Source organism: Lissotriton helveticus, chromosome 4_1 (genome assembly GCF_964261635.1).
Source record: "Lissotriton helveticus chromosome 4_1, aLisHel1.1, whole genome shotgun sequence".
NCBI lineage: Eukaryota > Metazoa > Chordata > Amphibia > Caudata > Salamandridae > Lissotriton > Lissotriton helveticus.
The window spans coordinates 1,197,429,638-1,197,442,460 of record NC_136063.1 but is presented as its reverse complement, the minus strand read 5'-3'; positions in this window follow the sequence as shown (position 1 = coordinate 1,197,442,460).

Sequence of the window (12,823 nt, the reverse complement as noted above, 5' to 3'; positions counted from 1 at the left end):
GCTTCCATAGACTTTGTCCCGCATCCCGCGTGAGAGTGCACACTCTGCACCCGAGTCCCCTGGGCCTCCTAGAAGTAATCTAACGATTCCCTAGTCAAGTCCTAGCGATTCCAAAGCCTATTAGTACTGTTACTTACCTGCTAGTAATTCGCATTCCACTTTCAGAGTATATGGTTTTTCGTACCCCTCGGGCATTTGTGTATACCGTGCTAACTTAAGTATTTTCGTAAGAGTTTTGTTGTGTGCCTAGCACCCTGTCCTCATAAAGAGTACAGGGTTGTTGTGATTCTAATAAATACACTGTTTATTTTCATAACACTTGTGTGGTGTCCTTTCACTGGGTGTTCAAGGGGTAATGTGATGGTAAAACAGCTGGCTTAACACGCCCTCTAGAGTCTTAGCCTTAGACTGCTCGTATCCATGCTACTAGGATAGCTGGTCTATAAGGTTGACTTACAACCAATCATCAATAAGGGTTGTTTGGACTGATACATAGTGATCACTAGAATAGTGAACACTGCATATCAGGCCAACTTCTCACATTGGTGGCAGCGGTGGGATTTGAGCTTGCTGTTGTTTTACCACACATATCCTAAGAATATCTTGTGAAAGATCACATAAGTACTAAAGGTACATATAACTTATCTTAGAATACTCTGAGTTCTACTGAACCAGCTGTTGTAGCTCCTAGGGCCTAGCACACCCTAAACTACAACTCTAGCAAGGGATCAGTAGGCAAACACATAGTGTAGGTAAGTGCACCACTTACACCTCACTAGAAAAGCATGTCTACCCAGGGAGAATCTACTGAGACTCCCCTGGTCAGTGTTGACCCTCCACAGGTCACTTCAAGATATGCAGCTCTCAGTTTCCAGGAGATGAGACAAATCTGTGTCTCCAGGAAACTGAAGCAGGGGTCTAACCCCACCATTCCCTTTCTGATAGGTCTCTTAGAGACATATGATGCCAGAAAGATTTCTCAGTTACATGAGAATATGCCAGCCTTAGAGGGAACCTCTGGGGATCCAGACCTCCCCAACACTGCTACTGCAGTTGAGGAGGAGGATCAAGAGGAACTCTCTGGGGATGAGGTAGACAAAGGTCTTGAGGTAGTCAGAAGGCTAACCAGGGCCAACTTAGACTTACTTGGGCTAGGATCTGGGGGACCCCCAGTACTAACCCTAAGTGGGCCTAACCTTGGAGTTAGGAGAGATAGATCTCTTTCTAGGGACTCCAATAGATCTCTGCACTCTAATGCCTCTTCCCAGAGGAGAAGGATTCCTCCACAGAGGAGATTTACTTCCCCTCAGAGAATGGAGCATGAAGCTAGGATGAGACAAGCTGAACTGAGGATTGAAAGGGAAGAACTTGCCCTGGCCAAAGAGAAGCTTGCCTTTGCTAGAGAGCAGCAGATGAGTGGGCTAGCTCCCACTGGTGGCAGCAATCTCCCAAGAGATAGAGAGAAGGGTTTAGATACTAAACACCTGACTAAGATAGTGCCCCCCTTTAAGCAAGGGGATGATATCCAGAAATGGATGGCTGCTCTGGAGAGGGCCTGCACTGTGCAGTGCATTCCCCAGAGTCAGTGGGCAGCTATACTGTGGCTCTCCTTTGATGGTAAAGGTAGAGATAAGCTCCTCACTACAAGAGTGGAGGATGCTAACAATTACCAGGTCCTGAAGAATACACTGGTTGATGGGTTTGGTTTAACCACTGAGCAGTACAGGTTGCAGTTCAGAGACACCCAGAAAACTCAGTCTCAGGACTGGTCTGACTTTGTGGATTGTGCCACTAAGGCTTTGGAGGGCTGGTTGCTGGGTAGCAAGGTTACAGATTACACATGATTGTATAATCTAATGATGAGAGAACACATTTTAAACAATTGTCAGAACCAGTTGCTGCACCAGCACCTTGTTGATTCAGATCTGACCTCTCCCCAAGAATTGGGAAAGAAGGCAGACAAATGGGTCAGGACAAGGATCAAGCAGAACCAGAACCAGAACCAGGGTGGTTAGAAGAAAGCAGACCAGAAGGGTAATGTTAAGAATGAGCAAAATGACCAGAAGGCTTCACCAGGTCCCCAACAAACCAAAGAGGGTGGGGGTCAGGCTTCCCAGAAGAAGAAGACTCAAGAAGGCCAGTCAAAAAGGTGGTGCCAGTACTGTAAAAGTAAATCTCACTGGTTTAGTGAGTGCACCAAAAGAGGAGGACAAACTCCTGCCACTACAGCCCCTAAGGCAACTGCACCCCCTAGTACAGTCAGTAGTGGTAGTGTACCTCCCAAGGCATTAGTTGGGTTAACCTTGGGTACTGAGGGGTCTGACAACTTAGTTGGCACACTCACTCAGGCTGTCCTTGTCTGTACAGGGGATATTTATATGTCCCCTGAAATAAGTCCCAATACTTTGGGCAAATACAGGCAGACACCTTTGATAAATGGCAAAATGGCTCAGGCCTATAGGGACACTTGTGCCAGTGTCACCATGGTGACACCTAACTTTGTGGACCCTGGACAGATCATGCCAGGTACTGATTTCCTGGTGACCAATGCCAGCAATGTCACTACTAGTCATAGTGTGGCAATTGTGGCTTTCTCCTGGGGTGGGGTGAAGGGACAAAAGAAAGTTGTAGTCAGTTCAGACCTCCCAGTTGATTGTTTGTTGGGCAATGATTTGGAGTCATCACAATGGTCAGAAGTGGAGCAGAGGACTCACATGGAAATGTTAGGCTTGCCAGCACATGTGCTTGCTGTGACTAGGTCACAGGCCAGAAGATGCCCCACTGAACAGGTGCTGGATCCTGAAATTATGGACCAGACACCTCCCAAGAAGAAGAGCAGTAGGGTTAAGGCTTTGCCTTCCCCCTTGCCCCAGGTTGAGGATCAAGTCTCTGAGGAGGCTGATCTGAGAGAACTGAGGGAAACTGAGCCTAAAGAGCTTGAACTTGATCAAGTTGAGTTTCTGGGCTCAGGGGGACCCTCCAGAGCAGACCTGGGGAAGGCACAGTTAGACTGCCCTTCCCTTGAACCCCTCAGACAGCAGGCTGCTGCTGAGGCTGCAGGGAATGCCACAGGTGCCCACAGGGTATACTGGGAAGATGGACTCCTGTACTCTGAGTCAAGAGACCCCAAGCCTGGTGCAACCAGGAGGCTGGTCATCCCCTTGTCTCTGAGAGGTTTCCTTCTCACCTTGGCCCATGAGATTCCCCTTGCAGGTCACTTAGGTCAGACAAAGACTTGGGACAGGCTTGTCTCACACTTTCACTGGCCCCATATGAATGAGAATACCAAGGAGTTTTGTCGCTCCTGTGTCACTTGCCAAGCCAGTGGTAAGTCAGGTGGCACAACAAAGGCCCCCCTCATACCACTACCTGTGGTGGGGGTTCCCTTTGAAAGAGTGGGGATTGACATTGTTGGTCCAATGGAACCCCAGACAGCATCAGGGCACAAGTTTATACTGGTGGTGGTGGATCATGCCACCAGGTATCCTGAAGCTATTCCCCTTAGGACCACTACAGCACCTGTAGTGGCAAGAGCCCTAGTTGGAGTGTTCTCCAGAGTGGGTTTCCCTTAGGAGGTCGTTTCTGACAGAGGTACAAACTTCATGTCAGGATATCTGACTGCAATGTGGAAGGAGTGTGGTGTGAACTACAAGTTCACCACACCCTATCACCCACAATGCAATGGGCTTGTTGAGAGATTCAACAGGACCCTGAAAGGGATGATTCATGGGCTACCTGAAACTCTTAGGAGAAGATGGGATGTCCTGATCCCCTGCCTCTTGTTTGCTTACAGAGAGGTCCCACAGAAGGGGGTTGGCTACAGCCCTTTTGAGCTTCTGTATGGGCATCCTGTAAGAGGACCCCTGTGTTTGGTGAAGGAAGGATGGGAGAGACCTCTCAAAAAGCCTGCAACCAACATAGTGGACTATGTACTTGGTCTCCGCTCCAGGATGGCTGAGTATATGGAAAAGGCATCTAAAAACCTTGAGGCCAGCCAAGAACTTCAGAAAGCTTGGCATGACCAAAAGGCTGTTCTGACTGTGTACCAGCCAGGACAGAAGGTGTGGGTGCTGGAGCCAGTGGCCCCAGCAGCTCTGAAAGACAAATGGTCTGGGCCCCACACCATCATTGAGCAAAAGGGAGAGGTTACCTACTTGGTAGACCTTGGAACTCCCAGGAGCCCTCTCAGAGTGCTCCATGTTAACAGGCTCAAGGCATATGTTGACAGGAAGGACATGAGCTTGCTCATGGCCACAGATGAGGGACAGGAGGAAGAGAGTGACCCTCTCCCAGACCTGCTCACTCAGAATCCTGATGATGGATCAGTTGATGGTGTTGTCTTTTGTGGCAGCCTCACTGAACATCAGCAACAGGATTGCAGGCAAGTTCTGCAATCCTTCAGACATATGTTCTCTCTGACACCCAGCCAAACTGATTGGTGTACCCATGATGTTGACACTGGAGACAGTCTGCCTGTCAAGAGTAAAATCTACAGACAGCCTAATCATGTTAGAGACTGCATCAAAACTGAAGTGCAGAAAATGTTGGAGCTGGGAGTCATTGAGCCCTCAGATAGCCCTTGGGCTAGCCCAGTAGTTCTAGTGCCAAAGCCTCACACCCAGGGTGGTAAGAGAGAGATGAGGTTTTGCGTAGACTACAGAGGCCTCAATGCAGTCACTAAGACTGATGCCCACCCAATTCCAAGAGCAGATGAACTTATAGATAAATTGGCTTCTGCCAAATTCTTAAGTACATTTGATTTGACAGCTGGGTATTGGCAAATCAGGTTAGCTGAGGAGGCCAAACCCAAGACAGCATTTTCTACCCCTGGTGGGCATTATCAGTTTGTGGTAATGCCCTTTGGTTTGAAAAATGCACCTGCCACCTTCCAAAGGTTGGTGAATCAAGTCCTCACTGGGCTGGATGACTTCTGTGCAGCATATCTTGATGATATTGCTGTCTTTAGCTCCACCTGGGAGGATCACCTGGTCCACCTGAGGAAAGTGTTAGAGGCTCTGCAAAAGGCAGGCCTCACTATCAAGGCCACAAAGTGCCAGATAGGGCAGACACATGTTGTATACCTGGGCCACCTTGTAGGTGGAGGCCAGGTTCAGCCACTGGAGAGTAAGATACAGGCCATCAAGGACTGGACTCCTCCAATCACCCAGACTCAAGTTCGAGCTTTCTTGGGCCTGACTGGGTACTATAGGAAGTTTGTCAGAAATTATGGGTCCATAGTGACCCCTCTTAATGACCTGACAAGCAAAAAGATGCCAAAGAAAGTTCAGTGGACAGCAAGCTGTCAGAAAGCATTCAATGACCTAAAGCAGGCCATGTGCACAGCACCTATCCTAAAGAGTCCAGATTACTCCAAGCCATTCATTGTCCAAACAGATGCTTCTGAGTTGGGTGTGGGGGCTGTTCTGTCTCAACTGAATTTTGATGGTAATGATAAGCCTATTGCTTTCATTAGTAGAAGGTTGACACCCAGAGAGAAAAATTGGTCAGCTATTGAGAGGGAGGCCTTTGCTGTGGTCTGGGCCCTGAAGAAGCTGAGGGCCTACTTGTTTGGCACTCACTTCACCATTCAGACAGACCATAAGCCCCTCTTGTGGCTAAATCAGATGAAGGGTGAAAACCCCAAACTGCTTAGGTGGTCCATTTCCCTACAGGGGATGGATTTTACAGTGGAGCATAGACCTGGTACTGATCACAGCAATGCTGATGGGCTCTCCAGATATTTCCACTTAGAGCAAGAAGACTCACCTGGTCAAGGTTAGTTTATTGTCCCAAAGTTTGGGGGGGGGTCATGTAGGAGAGTAGGGTCTGCAATCCTATGATCACCCAGATTTTTGCTTTTTGCTGCACTGGTTTACGACTTTCCCTGGCTGTGGGCCTGCTAATCAGACCCACAGCCTAGCTGTTCTCTCTATCCAAATTGTACTCAGGTACTGAATTGGCACTGGGCCCTCTCCAAGTCCCTGTACCCAGGGCTGAGGTGCACCCAGAAGTCTCCCAGGGGCTGAAGCATGTATTGTGCCAACCCTGGATTGACTAACTAAACTGACACAACTGGCTGCACGACAGCTGGGGCAAGGTGGTGTACTCACCCTTTGCTTTAGATATAGTATACCTATATCTAACCCAAAAAATGGACACACAGATCTCCTATCAGTCACTCCTATGGCAGGCCTTAACAATCCTAAAGGCAGAGTGCTTGGAATCGTGTGAGATGGTGCTCTGGCATGAGCTGGGCCTGTCTGCGGCTTTCGGGATCTATCCCTTAGCCGTTTCCATGATATCGCATACCATATACTCTTAAGTGCATTATAATCCTCGCGGTTAAATGCCAACTCTGGTATCGCTTTATCAAAACATGTCGAGTAAGGTGTCATACGACTTGGAATACTAACCCCTCGCCAATTCTGGCGACGGGGTTAGCATTCCACCCTTCTAGAGGGACACGACATGTATGTAACCCCTAACCCCGGTTAAAGTCAAACAGAGCCTCAGCTCCACAAAATGGATGCTGCCACCGAGACACAAGTCTGCCCTCCTGCTGCTGGGAGTCCTCCCAGAGCAGGAGATAAGGACAAAGGGTTTCCTGCCAGGGGCGGTGCCAGCACCCTCCCAGACAGGATTTTGTGTATTGTAGGTAGGCAGGGCTACAGAGGAAGGTGACTGCACATGGCACCCCGGTGCTCACTGTGCATAGGCTGTCCTGAACCAGTTCCAGGGACACTCCAGACCCTGTGCTGGGGAAAAGCCCGCCAAGGAAGTGGGTGTAACCACCCCCCTCCTGGTCCCACCCATAGGGCAGGACCTAGTCGCGTGCCAGCCCCCTTTTCCCAGATAAAGGTAGAGACTGGCCCCCTTCCAAATCAGATCATCTTTGAATCCTGAAACTACTTTCTACGAAAGGAACTCAAGACTTCTTCCTAAGATTTCTCCCTTGTGGCTAAGGAGTAGTCACCCTGCATCCGCAGGCACCATCTGAAGAACACTGCGGTCTGCTGCAAGTCCTTCCTCCGGAATCCGACTGCCCAGCTCGACGAGAACCGGCTTCCCTGGCACCTCTGACCTCTACCCACCTCTACAGCCCAGCTGAGAACCGTGGGTGCGACGAGACCCCGAGGGACCGGCCATCTGCAAGACTGCACGACTTCTGCACAGCAAGCCCGCCGAGTAAATTCCTGGTGAGTGCTTTGGGGTCCGAGAAGCCCCGACCCTGAGCAGCTCCAGCACCGAAGTGCAGCCTCCCAGCATCTCCACGATCTGCGTGGGGCCCTTCTGCTTTTTGCAGCTCACCGCGTTGTTTGGCTACTAGCCCGCTGGCTGGTGGCCTTCTGAACGACGCCCGACGACATTTATGCTGCTGGTCTGGTTGCTCCAGGCTGGCCCTTGCTCCCTTCCAGAAGAGGAGCACCCCGGACCCTCCTGGTCCACTCAAGACGCCATGTGTCCTTTCACTGGGTGTTCAAGGGGTAATGTGATGGTAAAACAGCTGGCTTAACACGCCCTCTAGAGTCTTAGCCTTAGACTGCTCGTATCCATGCTACTAGGATAGCTGGTCTATAAGGTTGACTTACAACCAATCATCAATAAGGGTTGTTTGGACTGATACATAGTGATCACTAGAATAGTGAACACTGCATATCAGGCCAACTTCTCACACCACCCTAACGGAAGTATCGGTCATGATAGATTCGGGAGCCACAGGCAATTTCTGTGATTTGAGGTTTGCCGCTAAAGTGGGAATTCGGGCAATCCAGAAGTTGAAGAGCGAGCCTGTTCGTGCAGTGGATGGGACAAATTTATCTTCGGGACCAATTGTAAGCCACACGGAAGTAATCCTATTGACGGCCAATGACGGTCATCAGGAAAAGATGCAGTTTAACTTAATAGATGTTCCCCAGTTTTAGCTGATTCTTGGTCTCCCGTGGCTTACGGAGCATAACCCGAAGATCAAGTGGAGTTCCAGAACTGTGGTGATGGATTCGAGTTATTGTCAAGAGAATTGTTTAGATTCAAGAGTCGAACAGGTAAAGAACAACCCAGCCTTGTCGTTGTGCTCTATTGAGCATACAATGTGCGTGATCAACGTTCAGGAGGTACCCGATGAATATAAAGAGTTCGCGGACGTCTTTAACGAAGTGGAAGCAGAACAGCTACCTCCACACCGAGCCTACGACTGCAAGATTGAACTGGAGCCGGGGTCCAACTTGCCATGCAGTCGTGTCTATGCCTTGACCGAGAAAGAGCACCAACATCTAAAGGAGTACCTGGATAAATACCTTGCCAATGGCTTCATCCGACCGTCCCAGTCCCCAGTTTCATCTCCCCTATCTTTCGTGCTGAAGAAGGAGGGGGAATTGCGGACGTGCATCGACTATAGAGCCATTAACAAGATAACCAAGAAGAACCGGTATCCATTGCCATTGATTTCGGTGCTTTTGGATCAAGTGAAAGGAGCGCAAGTCTACACTAAGCTCGATCTAAGAGGAGCATATCATCTAGTTCGAATGCGTGAGGGAGATGAGTGGAAGACGGCATTTCGGACTAGATTTGGGCTTTTTGAATATCAGGTGATGCCTTATGGACTGTGCAATGCTCCTGCAGCCTTTCAGCACTTCATCAATGATGTCTTGAAGGAATTTATAGACCGGTGTGCGATAGTGTACATTGATGACATCCTCATTTACTCCTCTGACGTGGAGAAACATCACGATCAAGTGAAGGGAGTGTTACAGAAGTTGCAGGAGAACAGATTGTTTGTGAAACTAGAAAAATGTGCGTTTGATGTATCGGAGGTGGAGTTCCTGGGCTTTGTGCTTTCACCCTCCAGAATTCTGATGGATCAACGTAAGGTGGAGGCAGTGAAGAGCTGGGAATCTCCGAGGAGTGTAAAAGAAGTCCAAAGTTTCATTGGGTTCGCCAATTTCTATCGGATATTTATTAGTGAGTTCTCCAGGAAGATTTTACCCCTCACTAAACTGTTGAGAAAAGGAACCAAGTTTGAGTGGTCTAAGGAGGCGGAGGAGGCCTTTCAATCCTTAAAAGAAGACTTCACCACAGCGCCTGTCCTGTTGCATGCTGACCCGTCGGAGCCTTTTTATGTAGAGACCAATGCATCGGAACTAGCTGTAGGAGGAGTATTGTCACAGCGGCATAAGACCACAGGCCAACTACACCCGGTAGCTTATCGATCAAGAAAGTTGACTCAGGCGGAGATAAACTATACCATCACTGAGAAAGAGTTGCTGGCCATTAAGGATGCCCTCTAAGGAGTGGACAAACAAATATTAAACCGCTGCACTCCTTAAGTGTATAAGGTAGTTTTGAAGTTTTTCATAATATTCAAATCTTATAGGTACTCCAGGTGTTCACCTCCTGGGTCATGAGGTGCTCAGAACAATGACTCGCGGAAATCCTACGGCGAGTAGGAATGACCTGAAGTACACTTGACTCACAACAGTGCTGTGTAGTTAATCCAATATAATTAGAGAATTTTTGTACATTCCAGTTTTGAGTTTGTTTAAATCGTTTATTTGTTGATCATCATATTTCATTCATATAATTCAACATTGTAATCTTCTGCTTTCTTTTCATTATTGAATCTCAAACGGCGTGTTAATGATCCACATGAATTATTAAATGCCCCAATAATTCATGTGGATCATTAACACGCCGTTTGAGATTCAATAATGAAAAGAAAGCAGAAGATTACAATGTTGAATTATATGAATGAAATATGATGATCAACGATTTAAACAAACTCAAAACTGGAATGTACAAAAATTCTCTAATTATATTGGATTAACTACACAGCACTGTTGTGAGTCAAGTGTACTCTAAGGAGTGGAGGCACTATTTGATGGGGGCCCGGCACCAAGTAACGGTGTTTACCGATCATCGAAATTTAAAATTTCTGAAGACAGCCAGGACGCTTACACCACGACAACTGAGATGGTCCTTGTATTTTGCGGACTATGATTTCGTGATCACGTTTCGTCCAGGAGCCCAAAATGGAAAGGCAGATGCCTTGTCCAGGATTGGTACAGGATTGCAGAAGACCATTACCGACATTCAGCCAATCATTCCCAGTGACAAATTCATAGGAGCCATCACCTCCATTCAACTACAGGAATCGATTGCAGACGTCATGATCCCAGAGGCTATGCAGAGTTGGGCGGAGAAGGATACCAGCAGAAAGGTCATTCAACAAATGCCTTATCATCAAGACGCCTTGTATCTTCCCACCACCGAGTTGCAGCAGCAAGTGATGCATGAATGTCATGATGACAAATTAGCTGGTCATAAAGGAGAAGCCAAGACCGCGGATATATTAAAAAGACATTACTTGTGGCCAAGGATGACTACTGATATAGAGAAGTACGTTAAGTCATGTGAGATTTGCGCGCAGGGGAAGTCCGAACGGCAGGCTCCAAAAGGGTTATTACAACCCCTACCTACACCTCCCTATCCATGGCACACAGTTACCTTGGACCTTATTACTGACCTACCAATTAGTCAAGGGTACGACACTATCCTAGTGGTGGTGGACGCCTTTTCAAAAATGGCCCACTTTACAGCCTTAAAAGGGGTTCCTTCAGCCAAACAGTTAGCTGCTCACTTCAGTTCTTAGATTGTCAAGTTACATGGGATTCCCAAGATTGTCATCTCGGATAGGGGCTCCCAATACGTGTCACATTTTTGGAGGGCCTTTATGGAAGGGTTAGGGACGGAAGTTAGATTCTCCACTAGTTACCACCCAGAAACAGATGGGCAGACAGAGAGGGTGAACCAAGAGTTGGAACAATACTTGCGACTGTTTCTTTTGAAAGAGGAGGGTAATTGGTTGGATTATTGGTGGACAGCAGAATTCGCCCACAATAATGCAAAGAACAGTTCGACTGGTTACACCCCTTTTTTCCTGAACTATGGCAGGCACCGGAATGCTACCATTCGACAAATGGAAACAACAGTCCCAGCAGTCAAAGAAGTTATGGCGCACCTGCTTCAAATTCAACAAAGAGCGGTAGACAATTTATGAGTAGCCAAAGAAAAGTATAAGAAGTATGCTGATCGGAAAAGACGCAAGGGGCCATCTTTGATCAATGGAGACCAGGTTTGGTTGAGTACCAGGAATTTGAGATTGAGGGGAAACAGGAAGTTTCAACCTCGATTTATCGGTCCATATCCTATCGAGGAGCAAATCAATCAGGTAACTTATCGGTTAAGGCTGCCACCCAAGCTTAAGATTCATCCAGTCTTCCATGTTTCACTGTTAAAGAAGGCCCCAGTAACCTTGAGACGCCAATCACCCCCGAAGCAAATTCAGCTAGAAACAGGAACAGAGTACGAAGTGAAAGAAATTTTGGATTCCAAAAGATTAAGAGGAAGGTTGTACTATTTAATTGACTGGAAGGGTTACGGTCCAGAAGAGCGATCCTGGGAACGAGTGGAGGATGTACATGCACCCAGGTTAATTAAATCTTTCCATCAACGATTTCCCACCAAGCCAGGAAAGGGAGAACCCACCTTGTTGGGGGGTACTGTCAGGACCCAAAACTTGAATTCCGTTCTTTACTCCCCAACTGGGCGACATGCCTGGTCAAAGAGAGTGCAGACCTGGAGACTCAAAATGGCCGCCGCTGCTGCCATGATCGAGGCTAGGCAGGCGCACTAGTCTCTCTGGCTTCTAGTTTCCTGTGAACCTATGTGAAGCGCGAGCGCCAAAAGAACTGCGCACTTCACTAAAGACTGCAGCCAGAGAGGTCCGTTTGTGCTCATGTGCGAATTCCTGTCAGAAGAAGTCAACGTCTTGACAGGAATTCTTTCTACGTTTCCCAGCAGAATCTAGAAGAGAATTTGTTCCGTTTTCAGAAACCCGGCGCACGATTCAAGCGCGGGTTGTCAAGAGTCCTAGAAGCGCGGCATAGCAGGTTGCCGTATTGTGCGTACATCAGAGGTCGAGTAAGCGCCTAACGCCAAGAGCAGGAGAAGAAGGGTGGCTAGCGTATCGACAACAGAATCGAGGAAGTTCCTGAGCAGTGAAGGAGACGCTGTTGTACCAACTCGAGAAAAAAGCTAAGTGCAAAACGAATTTAAAAGACTTGAGTGATAAACTTTAAAAACCCTGATACTTACTGTTATATTGTTGGAAAGAAAAGAGTACCGAACTTGTTCATTCCTGAAAAGGAAAAAAAAGATACATGATTAAAATATGGACAATACAAACTCAATGAATAAATGGATTGTAAATACAGTGTAAATAAGCAAGAAACTCACCAAGGAGTTCAGGAGAGTTGATAATTCTGCCAATCTGTGGAGACAAGAAATAGACAAGGTAGAATGCAAGGTAAGCGACAAGAAAAGAGTTCCACTTAAGAAAACAAGAGAAATTCCAGAAACCCATATAGAAGGCGATTCTCCACTAGTAGTGAAGTAAGTGTTCTATAGCGAGCCACATAAATAACTACATATAGATTCAGTTAGGAATTCATTAGGGGAAAAGTTATAAACCTATGCATGTTCCTTTTTCTCTCACTAGTGACAACTAGTAAAGGAGAACAGATTACTACACACTTAAGAAGAGGAGCAAGGGTTCAGCAGCATAATGGTGGGTGAGAGGAAATAACAGAATAGAGTTAACTAGAGAGAGTAGGAAGTCAGGATGTAATGAAATGTTATTCTTTTTAGGTTCCCATCAGCAAGATAGCACCCAAGCTAGCCGGCTGAAGGAACCACGCAGGACCAGTCTCTTCTCTGTTTATTATTTTATCCAATTCCCCCGTCCCTTGAGGTAATGATGGAGGGTTAT